Source organism: Lissotriton vulgaris, chromosome 5, assembly GCF_964263255.1.
Source record: "Lissotriton vulgaris chromosome 5, aLisVul1.2, whole genome shotgun sequence".
In the NCBI taxonomy this organism is placed as follows: domain Eukaryota; kingdom Metazoa; phylum Chordata; class Amphibia; order Caudata; family Salamandridae; genus Lissotriton; species Lissotriton vulgaris.
Window position 1 is genome coordinate 702930263 of NC_141693.1, and position 22099 is coordinate 702952361.

A 22099-nucleotide genomic window follows, 5' to 3' on the forward strand; every position below is an offset into this window, starting at 1 on the left:
CCCACAAGGAAATAAAATGAATGGAGGTACATCCGGGGCTGATTTAAATTGTTCACATTTCCATATTGAAGACTACCATGGAGTTGCCTAGGCAAAGACACAGCCCCCTCCGCAGGGCTGGTCCTAGGATTTGTGGGGCCCCGGGCAGGATAAAAACATGCGAGGCCACTCTAATTTGCATAAAATGTAATATCACAGGAAGTGACATCATAGAAAGTGCCAACTGACCAAGCATTTTCTCTCACTGTTGAAGTAGCTTTGCAAGAAGCTACTTCTCTAATGTGGATATCACTTAGATGGCTACAAATATAAATAATAGCCCTATTCAAATATATTTTATAATTTTAAAGCTCTATTATGTGGAAATGCAACACATCAAACTTTGTTGAAAAGCTACGCCTATATCTCTCCAAAACTGATGTTTTCAGAATAGTGCATGATTAAATTCCTAAAACAGATTGTCCCATAGCTATACAGTGGGTCTTCAGGTGTCTCCCTGACACTCCTGTTGCATCAGTGAAGTTCAAGGTTAAGGCATTTGGTTTTAGCAGGCATGAGCATCAACACTAAGGGATCCATGCTGGTTCGGGTGAGTGGCCTGCAAATGCTCCAGTAAACAACAGAAAGCACTGATTAAAGAAAATAAGAGAATAAGATGGCACAGATGACATACACAGGTGTTGCGGCTAATATATTGGCAGGAAGGAGCTCCAAAAGCTAGATGAAAAGAGCTGAAATAACTCAAAGATATAAAGATGAGATGGCTAAATAAAGACAAGAATGTGTATCCAGGGGAAAAACTGCCAAAAGCTACAATGGGAGCTAGACACTAAACAGACAAGTAGTAAATTAAAGCAACAAAACAAAAGGGATGTAATATAGCAGACTTAGTGCAGTTTTCCCGTACAAGGAAATTAAATCTAGTAATGTTGAACAGGTTGGGGGAGGTGGTGTTTGACTTTCAAAATAATTCTCCCATAATCCCTGAGTTTTGCAATTTTAAAGATTTTAAGTCATATTTTAAGTCACATGTCCTTAATATCTGAGAAGACACTTGCCAAATTGCGAAGGGTCCAGACACATGTCACTTGACTCAAATTTAGCCTAAGAAGTAACAAACAAATTGCACCTACCCTCAGGTAAATCCACTGGATCATGGTCAAAGAGATAACTGAATGCAAGAGCCTTGAACGATCATGTCCACCATCCATACATTTCTCCAGTCATGGCCCACCGTTGTCATTCTGCACTTAACAGTGATCAGGCTATATTTGGGAGCATGACCAGACAGACCCTGTGCAGCAGCCTGCTACATGTACTTTAATGCTCTTTTGGACAGGATAACTAGTGTGTAGCATTTATTTATTTTAGAAGTTTTCTATAGCACTGACCAGACCCGAGGGTATCGGAGCGCTTTACAGCAGCATGTATGGCTCTAGTTTATTGGACAGTTAGTGACAATGATGAACTTTAAAACATGCTGGAGCAGATACCTAAAAGGCCTTCAAATTACTTTTACAAGTTATTTGGGCTTCTTCTCCTTCCCCTTTCCTCAGGGTGTTATGTTAAATTACACAAAATTGTGCAGCAAATGTCTTTAGTTTTTGTTCCATTGAAAGAAATGAAGGAAAAAAACACACCAAGAGGGAATCCTGGCGCTAAGGGATTCCGAAGGAAAAGTTACAGGCTATACTAATGTATGGAATGGCCAGTTTTAAGTTTTTCCCCAGAAGATTTAAGATGCACCATAGCTCAAGACAGACATTCCCAGTCCTGTGCAACTAGAAAGGAGAAGGATCTACCACTAATATGTTCTCTCCTAATTTTAGGATGGCACAGGAGCATGGCTGTTACTGAGTGTAGGATTCTGGAATAAATGGAAGGAATAATACAGTGCTGGAGAATGAGTGGGCCCTTTTATGCACTGAACAATGGCAAATGGATAGATCGTTTGGTAGCGGGAATCAACAGAAAGCAGAAAGAGCATCTAGGGCAGCCTCAGATGAGAATCCAATCACTGTTCTTAATGATCTGAACAGTACCAATTGCAAAAGGTGGGAAGTTTAAGACAGAAAAAGCGTGTGTAATCTGGTTGTGAGAAGATAATTGACTGCACAACTATCTTGCGGCAGTGACAGGGGTAAAAATACAGGATTTTGTGTTGCATATAGATGTAGTAGAAGTAGATAACACTGTTTGTCCAGACTAGGAGAGAAGACGTAAGAAAAAAATCCAAGATTGTGTTGTTAACGCAGCCATGGATGTTGATTGGCCCAGCTCCACAGGCCACCAAAGACCAGTCTGTATGGAACCAGCCCCCTAAAAGATGCAGATGCTTGATGTTTTGCTATATAGTTTTAATGAATTTGTCTTTATCTAAAAAGCTACTGAACTGCACATAAGTCCAAAACATTTTCTTGAATAGAGAGCAGGCCTCTCCAAAAGCATAGAGATAAGCCATGCCAGGAGAATACCTTGAATTCCAAGTTGTTCCAATTGATTACATATAACTGAATGGGAAACTGACAAATGTGACACTATAATTTCGTAATATCAAGGCTGCTCTGCCTTCCTCATCAAGATTCAGGCTTAAACTGTCCAACACAGCAAGAAATGCTACTTTCAACCCATGGAGAGTTCAGAATCCAACTGGCAAGTGATCAATAAGCAAATTAGTTCCTATGAAAGAGATTTATCAGTTGACTTCAAGGATTTTTCAGAAAAAAGCACCAAAGAGTTGTTAGAAGATGCTGAGAAGCTTCGCACCTGCTGAAGGATTTTTGAGCAGAGGAACAAACGCAGCTTTTTAGGTTTTTTTTCCCTACATGGTAGGGACAGATGACGAGGCAAGGATAATATTTCAAATGGAGATCAGAGCAGGGGCTGTTTTCTTTAGATATCCATTCATGAAATAGGCAGGAAAGGGTCCCAACTGGGAACTAGATTTAATAAAAAAGCCAAATTTGAATAAGAGTACACAGAGAGCAGGCTGTAATTCCACAGACATGTTGAGGATAGTTCAAGATCACAAACCTTTGTGGAGGATGACACACATCGCAAATCCAAGCCACATTTTCTACTTGGAAAATAAAGAGACAGGTAATAGCAACCTTTGGCAGGAGTCTCAATGTACTTAGAAGCACATGCTAGTTCAAAGACACTTTTACCTCTCCTCCAACTGCTTACTTTTTTTGTTGATTCTGCCCACTTACATCCGCCTCTCTCCTCTGTGCTTTACTTTTAACACCCCCTTGCTCAGCCTATTATCATTTCTTGCTGGATGAGCCCCTCTTACATCCACCTTGCTATGCATGCTCTCCTCTTAACGTCTCTTCTTTGCCAGATGGATGCAATCTTCCTGCTTAAAGCTTAATGGGGAGAAGACAGACATCATCTTACTCGGCAACCCTTCTCCCTCTGCCCTTGCATCCATCTGGCCACCATGTCTAGGCCCGTCCCCTGTCCCCAAGTCTCAGATAAAGAGTCTTGGGATATGGCTCGATAGAGCACTTGACTTTTCGGTCCAGGCTATCAAGACGGCCGCCACCTGTTTTGGGCTAATGAGGATGTTGCGGAAGGTGCTCCCTTTGCTCCCATTCCAGGCGAGGAGGATCATGGTCCAGGCCCTGATACTCTCCCGCCTGGATTATGGGAACGCTCTTTATATGGGAGCCCCGACCTCCGTCACTCAGAAGCTCCAAGTCACACAGAACAGTGCAGCGCGCCTACTCTATAACATCCCCCGCTGGCAGTCAGCTAAGAACGCCCTAAGGGAGCTCCATTGGCTTCCTGTGGCGGCAAGAGTGCAATTTAGGGCCATGTGTATTTTACACAAATCGTTCCATCGAACGGGCCCTGTAATTTTACACCCTATGGTTACGCCATATGTCCCGTTCCCTTCGCTCTTGCACCCTTCAGCTGGCAACGTCTGCCAAAATCAAGAAAGCTCGCTGGGGAGGCCGCTACTTCTCTCATACGGCGGCGAGACTTTGGAACTCCCTCCCACTCTCTCTCCGGGAACACAACAACCATATGTCTTTCAGGAAGGCCCTGAAAACGCACCTGTTTGCTAACACCTGCTAATCTACCCCAAGCCCGCACTAAGTAATCATTCACAAGCGCTGCGAGGCCTCCGGGTAGCTATGCGCTATACAAATGCAATTTCCATTCCATTCCATTCTCAATCCCCAAGCCTCTTACTTTTTCTCTCTGGTTCTGCCACTCTTACATTGATCTTGGCCCTCATACCTCCATGCCCTACTCTTTACCTCTCATCGTTCCACCTTTCCTCTCATATTCACTAGCTGATTCTTCCCCTCTTACATTCCCATCTCTCTTCCCTGCCCTACTCTTCACCTTTCAACTCTCCACCCAGCCTTTATCTTCTGTGCTTGTTATGCCATCCTAAATGCAGCTACGCCTTTTCCTTCTCCCCTTTCCCTTTATCTTCTCTTACTGCCCCCACCCAGTTACAAACACCTCTCCTCTTCCTCCTTCCCTCTCTCCTCTTTGTGATTCTACCCTTTTTACATCAAACTCCACCTGCCTGGTCGAATCTCCCTCTCAATCAATCAATCCACTTTATTCGATTTTTTAAAAATCATAAAAGTACACAACACTAATACAAAAACACATACATTAAAAAAGACATATAAGTCATCTCTATACATCGAGAGCTGGGCAATGATTAAAAGAGCAGGCCAACCATAATACAGATTCATAAAAACAATATCAATTATACTTTATACACTGAGCAAATCGGAACATCTTTTCTTCTTAGAACGGGCAGCAGCAACCAAAAAGCAGGCAACATTAAAAATGTCCCATGGGTTGCTCAACATTTGAAGGTAAAGTAAAGCTGGTTTAACTTGAACAAAACCCTTTCCTCTCCACAAAGGGATTAAAAACGTCCTCCAATATCATTATAATAATCGCAGAACATCATAAAATGTAAGGTGTTCTGTACGGAGAAGTTATCACAATGACAGGGATCCGCCTCCTCTGGTTTACACCAACCGTGTAAGACACCTAATGAAAAGTGGATCAAATTGAAACAGAACCGAGTTAGGAGCCAGTGGTGGAAAGGTTTAATCACCGTTATCAGGTAAGGTTCAATTGACCGAGTGGTTTTAGTCAAACAATGAGCCCTAGGTGATGGTTTCTGCAGCTCCTGCTCTTCCCGTACCATTTTCAATATATTTAGATAATTAATCTTGACACACTTTACATCCTCCTTACAAATCTTTTTAGGATAATCAAATAGATCAGACCGTCCTATTTTGGAGAGCATACGTTTAACATATGCCAGCCACTTGATGTCTTTGACTTTATCAAGATTGACTATATCACGTAGAATCTGATGGTTCAATGTCATTTCTTAGTTAAGACAGATTTTAAGCCAGCACAAACGAAGAGCTAAACTGATTATATCTGACAAATACCCCTGTCCTAGTTCCTCATGAATCGCATAGATAGATGTTGACTGGAGGACTACGGAGGAATCTATTCTCAGCTGTCGGGACCCCTGGCAATAGTTTAAAACCCCAAATAGGGGAGCCATAGGCGGCGATAGCCAGACACTTTGATCTATAAATTTTGAGGATCGCTTCTACTGGCCTAGCCCCCAAACGCTGGGCAAACCTCAATAAGGCAAAGGTTGATCTAGTGACAGCCATTCTCTTTACTTTTTCTTGAGGGGCCCAGGAACCCTGATTGTCAAATAGGACCCCATGATATGTAAATGAGGTGACCCTGGATACTTCCACTCCATTACAATGGAAAGGCTTCACTTTCCTAGATTTGTTTTTGTTCCCGATTGCCATGGTGTGCGACTTCCCACTGTTCACAACCAGATTCAAGGACTGCATATAGGTTTCAAAAGCATCCAAGAGCTTCTGGAGGCCCAGGGCAGTACGTGCTAAAATCTCCCTCCAAGCCTTTAACTTTCTCTTGCTGCTTCTGCTCATCTAACATCTACCTTCTCTCCTCTCTGACTCTTCATCTCACCTCTATGTCTTGGTGGTTTTTCTCTCTTAAATCCACTTCACTCTCTTGCCACTCTGCCTATGTACTCTTGCTGGTTCGGTCTCTCCTACACCCATTACTTTTATCTATACAGTACCTTCACTGCTCATCTCTTCCCCAGCCTTATAACCTTTTTCACTGGCTCTGCCCCATTTACATCTTCTCTACATTTTCATCCTCCTGAACACTGTAATTGTTTCCCACTGATTTTGCCACTTACACCACCTATTTGCGTTCTTGCTCTACTCAGCACAGCGCCTGAGTGAAACTGACCTGGCATCATCGCGCACGATAGAAATTGTTATTTTAAACATAGCGCTTTGACTAATTAATAGCACCGTACCTCGCATCATTTTCTGCATTGTGGTTTAACTTCACGTGATTGTAGCTACTGCTGACATTGTTTAATCTGCATTCTTGTGCTGCCTCGACTGTGCATTCATTGTGGTATTAGCTTTGCACTAAACATAGTCTGTCCCAGTTTCACTTTCCAAACTCCATTTTGGAACCTGGCTTGTTGTTTACTCGATTGTCCCGCCTACCCTCCCAGCTAACGCCTCCCTGCTGACCCTCCCACGCTCCACGCTCCACCCCCCTTGACTATCCATTTAAGTCGAATGCCCCAACGCTCAGCGTCCACGCGCTACGGCCGCGCCGAAGGTGCGCCAAAGGTAAGCCTGTCTACGCCCGTCCGCGCCAAGGCCGCGCCCAGCGCCAGACCCCCTGGCCCCCGTCCCACCCACCCCACCCGCATTACATACGCCGCCTCCACCCTCTTAGCCCTAAACCCCGGCCGACTCCCCAACTGCGCCCAAGCCGCCCCCGGACACACCCATGGACCCTTCTCATGCAACTCCTGCAAGTTTGACGGCACCAAGACCAACTCCTCATCCACTAACACCAAACAGAGACCTGACACCAACCACCTTAAATGCATCCTGCTCAACACCCACTCGGTCCACAGACACGCCATCGACCTCTGGAATCTACTAGACACCATCTCTCCGGACGTCGCCTTCCTAACAGAAACATGGATGAACGCCTCCTCAGCTCCAGACATCACCATTGCCGTCCCGGAAGGTTACAAGATCATCCGAAAAGACCGCACCAAGCAAACAGGAGGAGGCATCGCTATCGTCCATAAGAACTCCATCCGCATCTCAACCATCTCAGATGTCAACCTCGCTAGCGCCGAGCACCTTCACTTCCAGATCCACACCGACCCCAAGACCACACTCAGAGGCACCCTCCTCTACAGGCCACCAGGACCCCGTGCACAATTCAGTGAAGACATCACTGACTTTATCACCCCACACGCCCTCCCCTCCGAGGATTACATTCTAATGGGAGACCTCAATTTTCACCTGGAAAAAAGCAACGACAGCAACACCACTACCCTGCTGGACAATCTCGCCAACCTCGGACTCAAACAACTTGTTAATACCCCCACTCACCATGCAGGTCACACTCTCGACCCTATCTTCACCTCCAGCAAACATATCTCCTTCAGTCACACCACAGCTCTCCATTGGACGGACCACAGCTGCGTTCACTTTATCTACAAAAAGACCACAACCCACAACCATCCTCAACCTACTCTGCGAAGAAACTGGAACAAAATCACCATCAACCAGATCTCCTCATCGCTTCTTCAAAACCCCCCTGCCCACTCTTCGAACCCCAACCAAGCAGCCATTAACTTCACTCAATGGCTAACCAACAGCGCCGACAGCCTAGCACCCATGAAAAAACATCAAATCAAACTAGGCAGCAAAAACGCCCCCTGGTTCAACGATGATCTTAAGAAATCCAAGAAACTCTGTCGCTCCCTTGAGAAGACATGGAAAAAAGACCCAAACACCAGCACCAGGGACGCGTTCAAAAACGCCATCCGCATACACCACCAACTGATCTGAACCGCCAAGAAAGCCGCTTTCAAAGACCGACTTGATAACAACGCCCACAACAGCAAGGAATTATTCAACATCGTCAAAGAGTTTACCAACCCCACTGCCAACTCCAACGACATCACTCCCTCTCAAGCCCTTTGCGACTCCCTAGCTTCGTTCTTCCACGACAAAATAGCAGACATCCACAACAGCTTCGACAACCATCCTGGAGACCAACCCACCCTACCTTCTGCCGTACCCCCACCCCCCTTGAACATCCTTAATGACTGGAACCCAATCTCCACTGAGGACACCATCCGCCTGATGAACTCCATCCACTCAGGATCCCCCAGAGACCCATGTCCTCACCACATCTTCAACAAAGCTGACTCCGTCATCGCACCCCACCTCCGAGATGTCATCAACTGCTTCCTTAACTCCGCCACCTTCCCGGAAAGCTGGAAACACGCCGAACTCAGCGCCCTTCTGAAAAAACCCACAGCTGACCCCTCCGAACTCAAAAACTACCGCCCCATCTCGCTCCTTCCATTCCCGGCCAAAGTCATTGAGAAAGCTGTCAACAACCAGCTTGCCGCCTTCCTCGAAACCAACAAATCCCTAGACTCCTCACAGTCTGGCTTCCGAGCCAAACACAGCACTGAGACCGCCCTCATCGCAGCAACAGACGACATTCGAACTCTACTGGACAATAGAGACACAGTCGCCCTCATCCTCCTCGACCTCTCCGCAGCCTTAGACACAGTCTGTCATAGAACCCTGTTACAACGCCTCAGAAACACAGGAATCCAAGGAAAAGCACTGGAATGGATCACCTCGTTCCTCGCCAGAAGAACCCAGAGAGTCCGCCTCCCACCATTCAAGTCAGAGGCCACTGAAGTCATCTGCGGCGTGCCACAAGGATCTTCACTCAGCCCCACCCTCAACGTATACATGAGCCCCCTCGCGGCCATCGCACGCCAACACAACCTCAACATCATCTCCTACGCTGATGACACTCAACTGATCCTCTCACTCACCAAAGACCCTAACACCGCCAAAACAAACTTACATAAAGGAATGAGAGAAGTAGCCAAGTGGATGAAGCTCAGCCGTCTGAAACTGAATTCCGACAAAACAGAAGTCCTTATCCTAGGTACCTCCCCCTCCACCTGGGACGACTCGTGGTGGCCAGAGTCCCTTGGAAAAGCACCCATCCCGACGGACCACGCACGGAACCTGGGCGTCATTCTGGACTCCTCACTCTCGATGACCAGACAGGTCAACGCCGTTTCATCATCTTGCTTCAACATCCTTCGCATGCTCAAAAAAACATTTCGCTGGATCCCCACCGAAACTAGAAAAACGGTCACCCACGCACTGGTTACAAGCCGCTTGGACTACGGAAACACCCTATACGCCGGTACCACCGCAAAACTTCAGAAAAAACTCCAACTCATCCAGAACGCATCAGCCAGACTCATACTAGACATTCCGCGTAAAGACCACATTTCTGGTCACCTGAAAAACCTCCACTGGCTCCCCGTCAATAAGAGGATAACATTCCGCCTCCTAACCCACGCACACAAAGCACTTTACGAACTCGGACCGAATGCCTCAACACACGACTTTCCTTCTACACCCCCTCCTCACACCAAGCCCTTGCTGCTGTACCTCGCATCAACAAAACCACCATGGGAGGAAGATCCTTCTCCTACCTGGCAGCCAAAACCTGGAACTCACTTCCCACTCACCTTCGCCTCACTCAGAACCACCTAGCATTCAGAAAGCAACTTAAAACCTGGATATTCGACAAGTAATTCCCCACCCTTCTCCAAGCGCCTTGAGACCCTCTGGGTATGTAGCGCGCTATATAAATCATTTGAATTGAATTGAAGTTATGTCCCTCTTATATTCACTTTTCTCCTCCATGCTGTATGCCTCATCTCTCCCACTGCCTCTTACTTTTCTTGCTGATTCTGGCCTTCTACATCCATCTCTCACCACTCCCTTTCTCTTCTCTGTGTAAGGTTTCTTGATTGTTCTGCCTCTCTTACATCTGCTTGCCCCATCCATGAATTGTCGTTCACCTCTCATTTCTTCCTCTGTCCTCCTAACGTTTTTTTGCTGGTCTGGCCCCTTTATATCCACCTCTCCTCTATGAGCCCCCTGCCTCTCACCTCGTCTCACTGTTTCTGCCTCTTACATCCACGCCACCCTTCCATGCTCCACACTTCACTTTATCTCTACTACTGTCTCTTACCTTTCTCACTAATTTTGCCTTTATTACACCTACCTCTTAGCTACCTGCTGAACCCTTCACCTCTCATCTCTCTGCAGCATCGAACCTTCTCTCACTGGTTCTACCTCTCTGAAATCTACCTTCCCCTGCTTCTTTCCTGCTCTTGGTTTTCATGCCCTCTTACATCCAACACTCACCATACCCTCTCCATGACACTTAAATTCTCCTGATGGTTCTGCTTCTTGTATACGTACTTCTTCAATACAAGCACTGCCTCTCACCTTTCATCTTACTCTCCAGCGTTAACGTTGTTCATTGGATCTCCCCCCTTTATGTCCACCTCTCCCCTCCATGCTCGACTCTTCATGTTTTATCTCTCTCACACCTTTACCCTCAATTTGCTGTATCTGCCTCTCAAGCTTCCAACTCTTCCCTACATGCGCTGCTATTTATCACTCTTCTCCCTGGCCTTTTACCTTGCTTCACGTCTTGTACCAGGACACATTACACACCCCTGCAGCACAGATGGGCCTAGAACACTTCAGAGGACCCCCATTCAGCTCAGGGCCAATTATTATCTGTGAAATGTGGGAGACTTAGGAGCCCATTATCACATTCTGCAGCGCGGTCCCCATCATTTTGTGTTACACCACTGCTCTTATTACTTTACAACATGTTCTCCCCTTCCATCCTCCCACTCTCCCCAAGCCTATTACATATCTCCTTTGCATGCTACTCATTTTACCTTACCAAGATTCTTCCCTTCTCTCATTGGTTCTGCCATTACATACACATCACTACATCACTCCTTCCCCATCTCCCTTCTCTTAAGCGTCATGTTCTGTATATCTGTTTTGCCCCTTATGTTCAGCTCGCTCCTCTCTGCTATACTCAGGTCTTTAAGTGGGATGAAAGAACTGGGGGGGATCTCAAAAGGGTGTGGCCAATGTAATTAAAGGCGTGGCTTAAAACACATACGCTAAAAATCTGTGCTTAGCATAGTGTGCCGCCCGACTTGTATTTTGCTGTTTCTGTTATTGCATCCAGATATATGATACAACATGTAACATTATACATACAATTGGTCAGGACTATTGGCTTCGTCAATGGTTGTTAGTTGCATAAGATAAATATGCAGCAACTATGGCTTATATATAATATTGAAAAAGCTTCCACTTACATCCCTGTTGACACCACAACAATGTTGCTGACTTTCAAAAAGAGAAGTGGCAATTTGCAGTGTGCGCTATTCCATAGGGCCCCCTCATTCGCAACAGCGCTCGGTGTCTTGGGTTTTAAAAAACAGACACATGGGAGGTGTAAGAAGCAAGGATTTGCCTTTCCCTACAACGCTCACTTGGCATGACGTCATGCCGTAACTTCTCCACTATTGAGAGGTGAGCAGTGCACATTGATGTGCCTGCTGTCACTGCAGTCCGGAAAACAAAGGACCGCCTATACCAGGGCACAAAGCAGAGCCCGCTAGAGACCAGTTCCGAGGCCCCCTTTAAAAAACTGCTGGTTTTAAGACCCGGCCTACTTAAAGCCCTGGCTGTACTCTGTCATCTGCCCCACCTCTTACTGTCCTTTGCTTGCCTAACCCCTGTTAGATGTGCATCTCCCTCAATACTTCTATTAAAAGCAAAAGAGAGCACCAGACCTCCTTGGATGTACCCAGGAGACTGGAATTTGGGATTTAAGATATGAACAAACTTGATGCTGGGGAGTAGTGCTACTTTTTCAGATGTGTACAACAAGGAATGGTGTGTGATTTGACAAGTAGTTTGGGTGTATCTTGGAGGGGTTGTTGCACTCCCCTAAGGGTGGTGAGGATGGATGAGGGGTCACCCCTCCTTGCCTCCAACCAACTTAATGTTATCTCCACTATTCTTTTACTGACCCAATTTTTCATTATTCATTTTTTCATGTAAATTACATTAAAATTAAAAAACACCAAGTGCTTATATTCAACTGGAGTCACTATGTATGTTTAACTCTGTTTACGTTTCTTTTGCATGAACATACTTGTTTGAAAAAAAAACAATTAACCAGAATTGCAAAAAAATATATAGAATAATAACCTCTCACTCCGTTTTCTGCTCTTCTCCCTTTCCCTTCATTGGACTTGAACAGGGCCCATCGTGACATGAGGTCTGTTTTTTTGTTGTGAGCCCTGCAGGATGCTCTGTATTTCATTCATGCAGGGGCAGGGCTCACTTCACACCTCCTCAGTCCAGTTCAAGCATCTGCAATTATCATACAGATGCCGAGATTAGGATAAGAGAAAAGGCTGCCAGCAAAGGAAATCTGATCATGGTCACAAACCCTGCCCAGTCTGCGGCAGCTGAAAGGGACACAGGGGTCATATTTCCCCTTCATCCCATGGCAGCCAGGTCCAGGTGAGGGGGGTCCGCCACTGGCCTTGAGCTGCACCACGGTTGCACACCTGAGGGAAGCCCACCTGTAACTGGTACAAGGCACATTTTAAAAAGGATGATGTCCTCGTGGGGGGGCCCATCGTAGTTAGAAGGCTGCGGGGCCCTGGGCAGCTGCCCACACTGCCCACGCCTAGCGCCGGCCCTGGGCGTTTATAAGATGTATATCCTGAATGTTTCTCGAAGGTGTGAGACACGCAGGGTCAGCAGAATCAGCAGGATTCTGTGCACTGTGTACTTCCGTTGCTCAGAGTCACCGAGGATTTTCATATATTCTTGGTCATGGCACATTTCGAGGATTCCTATTTGGGTGAATTGGGCTCATCGGATTATGAGTAATTGATGCCATTTGACATGCTCGAAGCTGTGAAGGAAGCAGCTAGCTTAAAACCGGCGGAGAGCATTATCCACAATTAGTGTTTCTATTTTGAACTTCAAAAAACAAAAGATCCTAAGTACTCTGGAATGTGGTGAACATTGTGCGGGACAGTCAATATTTTCAGATAAGTGAATATGTCATATTTATTTTCTCTCTCAGCCGCGTTCCGTGCAGATAACAGTGGTGGAGTGGTGTGGCTGCTTAAGGGGGATTTCGATGGACGATGCAGAGGGAAAATTAAATAAAGAATTAATTTTCCCTCTGCAACGTCCCTCGAAATACCCCCTTACCTGGCCCCACTGCTGTTACCAGCACGGACCGCGGCCGCTCTCGACAAGCCTTTACTGAAACTTCCATTGTTCTATGGTGTTTTTTAGGTCTCGCCTACGCAGCACGCATGAGCTGCCTAGGAAAAAGACCTTTTGAAATAGATCCAGTTTTGCAGGCACAAATGTGCACGCGTTGCATTGCTTTGAATGGCAACATGTGCACGTTTGGCGATTCCCTTGCATGAGCGAGCTGCGCCATGTGTTAGCAATTATCGCGCTCGCTCCCGCAAGGTAAACGCTGCCTGCTCTCGGCCGCACTCCCCCCCAACCCCTACTTGCGCGAGGTGTACGCTTACGCTCTTGTTTCCCTTCCAGGCAATGTCACGTGCCATGTTGGGCTTCCAGGCTCTTACTTACAATCCAAGACTCCCAAATACAATTGGGTAAAGAAGCAAGGGTCAGTTGAAGACAACTCACATGACATGGGGCCAGTTTTGGTGGGGTGGGGGGGGGGGGTGCTTCTAGGACCTACAGGACAGTTCTGCCTTAATTATCCCCCCCGGTGAAAGCGGGGTGTTGGTGGCGCAGGCTTTCCCAGCCATGTGATCCTTGGCCTTCCGGCACTAGTGATCTCCTCTGCGGGGTGAGGGCAGCTCAGTTTCACCTCACCTTTGACCTGCCCCTCAGATGCCCACAAGCACAAATGTCTGTGATGGTCTTAGCAGAGCTAAGCCCCGCATTCCTTGCTCAGACCAGCGGGGCATGCCATGTGCAGCTTGTCAGGGAGAGACATCAGGGAGGCGTCAACGGCTGATGCATGGTCCATGGGTTCCCTGATGACCCTTTCCTGCAGCAAAGCTCTCTTATATTGACCAGGGCGATGAAGCCTATTTGTAAAATTATAAACGTGATGCCAGAAAGGGCAGCTCTCTGTTGGTCAGAAATGGGGCCATGGGCTGCGCGGTCCAAGGCTCCCCGGAAGCGGTATTCAAAAACAATCAATTCACCTTTTATCGGGAAGATTTAGATGTCCAATGAGACTGCTGAGGTGGGCACGAGTGAGACTGTGCGTCCAGGTACGAGACATACTCCCGGTGGGGGTCATGAGGTGCATACATCAGAAGCATAAAGAGGGAAAGAGAGGGGGGTTGGGAAGTCATACAACCTCTCAAACTCATTGGTTGCCCACCCAAGAGTGAGATTGCCATAAACACCCTTGTCCGGAACTTCACACTTGGGGCAGATTTACAAGCCATGTACGCCACTTTTGCATCACTTTAAACAGGGGGAAAGTGACGGAAAAGTGGCATTTTAGGGGCTTGTAAATCTGCCCCTTAGTGTAGTGCATACCTGAGGGCAGGCCTGGCCAACATCTCAATGAATCAATCGATATGTGTTTGTAGAGCGCTGCTATTCACCGCAAGGGTGCCCAGGCGCTATTGTTGCTGGGCTCAGTCGAAAAGCCGGGTCTTGAGTCTCTTCCAAGTCTAGGTGTGACTTACACTAGTCTTGTGCTTTATGGAACAAGGCTCCCTCAGAGGCTGTGTGTGCTCACAATTGCACAGTGGCACTCTCTGGAGCACGGGCAGGATCAGTGGGTGAGTGTAATGCATAATCACACATCGCTGCAAGCCCCTGGCACAGCTTCCAGTGTAAGGAGATACATGTGGCCTCTGAGGGAAGGCTACATTTAACCACGTTGGTCGCATCCGTCTCTTATGCCTGCTTTATCTGACTTGCTTGTGTTGCTCTTTTAAAGGGTGGATCGAACCTTTTGAGCTAAACAGCCTCTTATAGGGCGGCCTATAGTAGCAGTAGCGCCCCTCCTTCCAATGCTTGGCTGTAGGCAGGCCCTCTCTCTCAGGGAGCTCCGAGGGCGCCACAAACACTGGCACTAAACTTTGCCGCCTCTCCGTTTGGCTCCAGGATGCTGGAGATGGGCGCCAGCACGGCCTTCCTCGGCTCTCTGGGTCTCATGCGCGTCATGGGACTGACCTGGTCATAGAGCCTCGCCGCCACCCTGGGGGGTCTACATCGGCTGCAGTGGCTGGCGCTTCCTGCGCATCGTCTACAAGATGGCAGCCCGGGACCTCTTGTGAGTGACCCTGACACGGGACCTTGTATGACACGACGCGTAATAAGCAGCGCAGCGTAGATGAATGCACGTACCTCACTACTTTAGAGTCTAGCGCCGATATGCGAACTGGTAGTTATACTGATGCAACTTCAACCCTGTGATCATCTGTGTCACAAGTAAGTTTTCAGCAGTAGTTTTCGGATTTTATTAGCCATTTATCTTTTGTCTTTCTCGACCCCAGTTCAATATTTGTCTTGTTTTTACAGAGGACACACGGGTTTGGCTCACTCTGTACGGAGGCTGCTTGTACATTAATTGATTGAGTGCCGCAACAGCATTCCTGGGTTGCCTTTTGCTCTCCATGGTGTAGGACCAATATTTGACCTGTGGTTTCAATGTCATGTAAGTACGTTTTACCCATTTAATTATATTGTGTGCATGAACCATTTATTTTTAGGTTTTACCTGCACATCGCTTGCATTGTGCTTGTGAAATCTATTGTTTTTAACAATAAATCTTAAAAGGGGCTTGCATCCAACCCTTCACTTTCCTTTCCTGGCTTTTCACTGGTTCCTGTGCTTGCCACTTACTTTTCCTTAATTTCTATTGGCTGTAGCATATTTTCTTGAATTTAGCACTGCTTGTTCGTCTGTTTGTCTTATCAGTTTTTTAGCCAAAATACTGATAACATCCGCTTTGGTGGACCTATTTTTTAAGATTTGCCACTTTCTGCTTGTGTAGACTTGACATTAAATTAGCAGATTTAAATAGCCCAAGTTATCACCCTAAGAGATTAACCGCCGCGCACAAATCTCCCGTAGTGCAGGTGAATTAATAAGTGAGCCGGGTTGCGTCTGCCAACGGAGGTGCGCAGCACCAGCGAGGCATGGTCGCGACGGCCGTTGGCCGACATGAGCATGGAAGGGGTAATTGATTTGCCCAGAATCACAGGATGTTGCGGCGCTGAGACTCGAACAGGATCCCCAGCTCTTGAGTCAACAGCTCTGGCCGCTGCCACATCCTCTCCACTCCTGTGATACTTGTTTCTACTTGTAATGTTAACGCACTCGACAAAAGAAAGGTTTCACTTTCAATCTTATTTTTATTACCACAGAACGCAATACTAAGTGCAGCCAAGAAGGGGCTTGAAGTGGACATTAGTTATATTTAGTAGGGGGTGGAGTTTTCACATAGCTTTTTGATTAAACCTGAAGTGCACCTTTAAATAACATCACATTTCTTTCTAAAGCATTACGACTGTAGCTTGTTTTTATCTTCTATGGTGTTTCACAAGGAGGTTCTTTAATGCCAACTGCAATATCTTACTTTTATGATCGTACATTTTTTCACATGACCCGTTCATTACTTCTACGTCCCTCATCCTCGACCCAGTCATTAACAATGGGGTAATTTCAACTGACAGGAAACAAAACAGAAAACTCTTTTAAGCTCCACCCACCCTCCAGCCAGGCGCTATAATTGCATAGCCAGCCAAAGGCACTTCCTGTTTTGTTTCCTGTTGGTTGACAAGACGGGGGACGCTTTTGGTATTTGCTTGGCACTTACCTGTAGGATGGATGTCCTCTGGCTTCCTCTGTTGCTGGGCTCTGGGGGCACCAGCGGACCCTAGCAGGAGCTACTGGAGTCAGAACGCGGGGCCTCCTGGACTCGGTAAGTTCAGTCGGATTGGGTTGCTGGGCTTGGCTGGCCCAACTGTCTTTTCTTTGCTGGCATGGATGTCTCTTGTTGCATTGGCCTCCGACCACGGTGACGTGGTGACGGTACCGCTATCACTGTGTTTGGTGTGATACAGTGGCGATGGGCAGCTTGTGCGGTGTTCCTCCCCGCCTTCCCTGGGATAGACGGGAGCTCCTCCGCTGCAGAGTCAGAGCTCACACATGCAGTTTACCTCCTTCCAGGTTGGGAAGCGAATGCCCAGGGGGAGAGGGGGGGGGGGGTTGTCCTTCGCTGCACTTGAATGACTCGGTGCCTCCCGAGTCTCAAGGGGAATTTGGATTTCTATCGGAAGTGTGGCACCCCGCATGGCTCATTCATTTTCTTGCTCATGTTGATATTGATTCAGGCTTTCCTTCTGGCATAATCAGCCTCTGGTGGCCAACTTCTTTCTCGTTTTGTGTGTGATGTGACGCTACGCCCATGCCCCCTTCACTGTGATTGATTCCTGCACATCAAGATTGCCTGTATCTGCTCGCTAGGCATGTTATGGCTGGTTCTAGGGTGTTCCCATTTGCATAATTGGAGGGAACATTTTTGTTATTTATAGTTTGTCCAGTTGCCAGACTCCGCTTTTTTCTTTGACCACTATGGGGAAACATAGGCAGAAGGGTAGACATGTCTCTCTTGTTTCTTCTCTTTCGTTGCCAAGGGACAGTGAGAAACCTGTTACTGCTTAGAAGCAGCCTAAATTATGTGATGACGATTGTCTGAAACAGCTAATTTTTTAGACTTTGTCCTCTATGAAGTTAGGGAAGTTTGCAGGCATACGCTCTGGTAGGGGTCCTGATCTATATTCGGATATTTCCAGTTCAGACTCCTCTGAGGGTCCCTCTGTGGAGGCGTTAAACCTGAAAGGAATATATATTTCCGAGGAATTGTTGCCAGGCATTTTATCACATGTCAGTAATAACATAGGGTTTCTGGATGAGGTGGTAGCCTGCACATCCAAGGACTCAGTGTTGCCCCAGTTTCGTAAACATGCTACAAAAGCTCTACCTATTCATCCCTTTGTGATGGATGTACTTTTGAAAGAACAGAGGGACCCTGACCACATTATGATGCCTCACTTCATGTCTAAGGTCTACCCATTGCAGGATATGGAAGATACGATTCCTGAGTCTGTTCATGTGGACTCCATTGTCGCCAGCTCAGTTGGTCATCCTTCCGTGGCTGAAGACAATGTCTGAAGGATGGTTTTGATAAGAAAATTGACTCTGCTGCAAAGAGAGCCTATGCTAGGTCGCATCTCGCCATCCGTTCTGGGATTTATGGAGCTTATGTCGCTCAGTCCTTGTTGTCTGACTTTAAGACTTTGTTCTCCACTATGCAGGACAGTGGCAATCGTCCTGATTTACTAGAGTCCATGGACCATTTGGGCTGAGTTTCTTTCTGACAATGCCTTTGATTCTGTTCGGGCTTCGGCCAGGTCTTGTGGTGCTTCAATGGCCGCCAGGAGGAACATGTTGTTGAAAGGTTGGAACTTTGATGCTGCTCAGTGTTTCATGGCGCTGCGATTACCTTTTACTGGGCCTCCGCTTTCTGGGAAATGCCTTGAGGAAAAGTTACATAAAGTGTTTAAAGAACGGAAGCATTCCTTGTCCTTTCGACATGAACAACCTCGCAAGAAATCCTCCTTTTCTAATGCAAGGTCATTTCGGAAGCCTTCTTGACTGCAGAATAACTCTTTCTGTAACCAGAGGGGTCCTGGGAAGACTTTCTAATGCCACTTCAGGAAGAAACCTCCTCCCGATGCAGGTCCTGGATATCAGTGTTCCTGACTATGCTGCTGCCCGGCTTGTTCTGGCTGGGGTGCTGCCAGAGGTTGTTGGGAGACTGCAGCATTTCCCTGCTGCTTGGCGGCTCTCGACCACGGACAGGTGGGTACTGGATGTCCTAGAATGGGGTTGCCGGATCGAATTACTGTGGCCGCCTCCTCCATCGGGCAGGTGAGGACGCCAGTGCCGATGGATGTGTCCCATCGTCGAGCCTTGTTGGAAGTGGTGCAGACCCTGTTTTGGAAGAAGGCGATTGTTCCAGTCCCCAGGTCAGAATTGGATCAGGGGCCCTACTCTTGCATTTTCCTTGTTTCGAAGGTTACAGGTGTCTTTTGGATCATGATCAATCTCCGGCCTCTAAATTGATTTGTCTGGAAGATTCCCTGCTGCGGGTGATTCCATTGATTCAGGTTGGCTGGGTGATGACTGCGCTGCACCTTCAGGATGCTTATCTGCATGTTCCCATGGCCCAGGAGCACCAACAGTATCTGTGCTTTTGCCTGTGAGATCATCATCGGCAATTTTGCATCCTCCCTTTCGTCCTGCAAATCTCCCCCAGGGTCTTCACGAAGATGGTGGCTTGCCTGGCGGCTTATCTCCACCAATGGGTGTTTCTGTGTTTCCCTACCTGGACAACTGGCTACTGCAGCCCCCTCTGCCCTGGTGATGTCTCGCTATCTGGAACTGACCATTCATACACTAGAAAGTCACGATTTCCTCCCGAACCTCCCAAAGTGTCATCTTCTTCCTGCCACCCAAAGGTCCTTCATCAATGCAGACTTCGATTCTGTTCTTTGCAAAGTGTCCCTTCCTCCTTCGTGGATCCATTGTCTTCAGTCGCTGTTGAGGAAGTTGTTGACTCAGACTTCAGCACCCATGCTACAGTCGTTGGAGGTTCAGGTTCACATGGCTGCATCAGTGTTCACAGTTCCTTGGGCCAGGTTGCATCTTCGCCCCTTTGCTGTGGCATCTTCACCGCTGCATACCTTTCCCTATTCAGGATTTCTCAGTGGTGGTTCCAGTTTGCCAGGAGATGGTGTCTGATCTGCAGTAGTGGATGGTCACTGTGAATCTCTGCAGGGGTATGTGGTTGCATCCCGATCCTCTTGTTGTTTTGGCGACGGGTACCGTTGCTTCGGGTTGAGGGTCACTCTGAATCCGTTGACAGTGCAAGCTCATTGGCGGGGTTCGGAGGCCGGCAGATCCTCTTACTGGGGAGAACTATCGGCTGTGGAGAGGGCCCTCTGTTTTTTCCAGTGTCATCTTCGGTATTGCAATGTTCTGGTGTTCTCCGACAACACCGTTGCTGTGGCTTACATCAATCGCCAAGGCAGTACTCACAGTCGGTCCTTGAATCTGGTGGCCTGTGCAATAGTCAGTTGGGCAGAACCTCATCTCCAGGCTATTTTGGCTCTACACATCCGGAGCGTAGACAATGTGGTGGTGGATGCCCTGAGCCGCAAGTTTCCATCCTCACTGACTTTGTAACTTTCCCCCACGGTGTTTCAGTTGATTTGCCAGAGGTTCGTGCTCCTGTGATTGATTTGTTTGATTCCAAGGATAATGCTCTGCTACTCCCCTTTTGTTCCCGGATTCCGAAACGGGGTGCGCGGGGGGGGGGGGGGAAGGCCTGGTCTCTCCCATGATCTCCCTGGTTCCTGTATGCCTTCCCTCCCTTTCCTCGCATCCCGGCTTTTCTGCTAAAGGTTTGGAGGGTGGGAGCATAAGTGGTGGCCGTGTTGCCTCACTGACCCAGGAGGACTTGGTTCCCTTTCGTGCTCAGCCTGGTGGTGGGTCCTCTTTGGATCTTGCTACATCACCCATCTCCTCTCCTGCTGTATTCCCCTCCTCTTCTGGTCCCTCTCACCTTGGCGGTCTGGAGGTTGAATGGCTGTCTTTAGACAACAGAGGTTTACCTGACCATATTATTACTGTGATGCAGGCATCTCGTAGAAGGTCTACGTTGTCTGCTTACACTAAGCATTGGGCTCCCTTCACCTCTTGGTGGTCTGCTTTCTGTTTCCTGGCCTTTTTGGAAGGGTTCCACAAGCAGTATGCTTTGTCTACTCGGAGGGGCCAAAGGGCTGCTGTTCGGGTTTTCCGTGATCCGGAGTCCTTGCCTGCTTCTGATTGGCTGTTGGTCTCCCATTTCTTTTGGTGTGTGTCCCTCACTTTCCCTGTTGTTCTTCCTTCTGTGCCTCTCTGGGGTCTTTCTCTGGTCCTGCGGGCACTTAAAGGCTCTCCTTTTAAAAAATAATAATTTAATATTTTTTTAATTGTTTTTATTTTACAGAGTTTTATATAGTGCGAACTTCACTGGAATCGGGTAGCAGAGTGCTTTACACAGCACTAGTTGCATTGAATGAGGACACATTAATATTTTTTTTTGGGTTAGGCTCAAGGAGATTAGGTGATTTGCCCAGAATCACAGGATGCTCAGCGTCATTGCTGAGACTCGAACCCAGTTCCCCTGATACGAGATCGATTTCCCTAGCTGTTAGGCCAACTCCTCTCCCTTTTGAGGTTTTGGAGTCTGTTAACCTTAATTTCTTGTCATTTAAGATGGACTTTCTGGTGGTCATTACCTCAGCTCTTAGGTTAGGTGAGCTCACTGCTTTGCGTTGTTCCCCTCCCTTTTTACGTTTTATGGAAGATGCTGTGTTCTGCTGTTTGGATCCAGGGTTCCTGCCTAAGGTGCATTCTCGCTTTCACATTTCACAGCAGGAGTTGGTTTTGCCTTTCTTTTTTCCAACTCCCTCTTCTCCTGCTGAGTTGTTGTTGCACACCCTGGATGTTAGGCATGCTTTCTCTATCTATGTGGACAGGTCTGCTGCTTTTCGGAATTCAGACAGTCTGTGACTTTTGGTCATGGGAAGGCTACTACTCGCCTTACCATCGGTTGGTGGTTCAAGTCTGTTATTGGGTTGGCTTATCAGGGCTCTGGTGTGCCTTGTTCTGTGGGTGTTTAAGCTCATTCTACAAGGGGTGTCTCACCTCCCGGGCTGCTTTTCATGGGGTTTCCTTGGATGAGATCCATTGTGCTGGTACTTGGGCTTCAGATTCTGCCTTTAAGCGTTACCGGGTTAATTGCGCACTGCATGATATGGGGAATTTTGGTTCTGGTGTGTTGCATGGTGTGGGGCCTCCTTCTTGAACGAGTTCTGTTATTAAACGTTTCAGTTTGCTGTACTTCACTCATGTGTGTGCTTTCTTCTTTCTGGTTTTCCAAAGGCCTGCTGCAGGGTGGTTTGCTTTGGAATGCCTCATTGTTAATG

The 22099-nt window shown here is 47.4% G+C and overlaps 1 protein-coding gene across 2 annotated transcripts in view; it reads right to left on the reverse strand.

Moving 5' to 3' along the window:
• Positions 1 to 22099, reverse strand: part of USP54 (ubiquitin specific peptidase 54) — a 1809222-nt gene that overhangs the window by 1536411 nt on the left and 250712 nt on the right. The gene's annotated exons all lie outside the window — the stretch shown is intronic.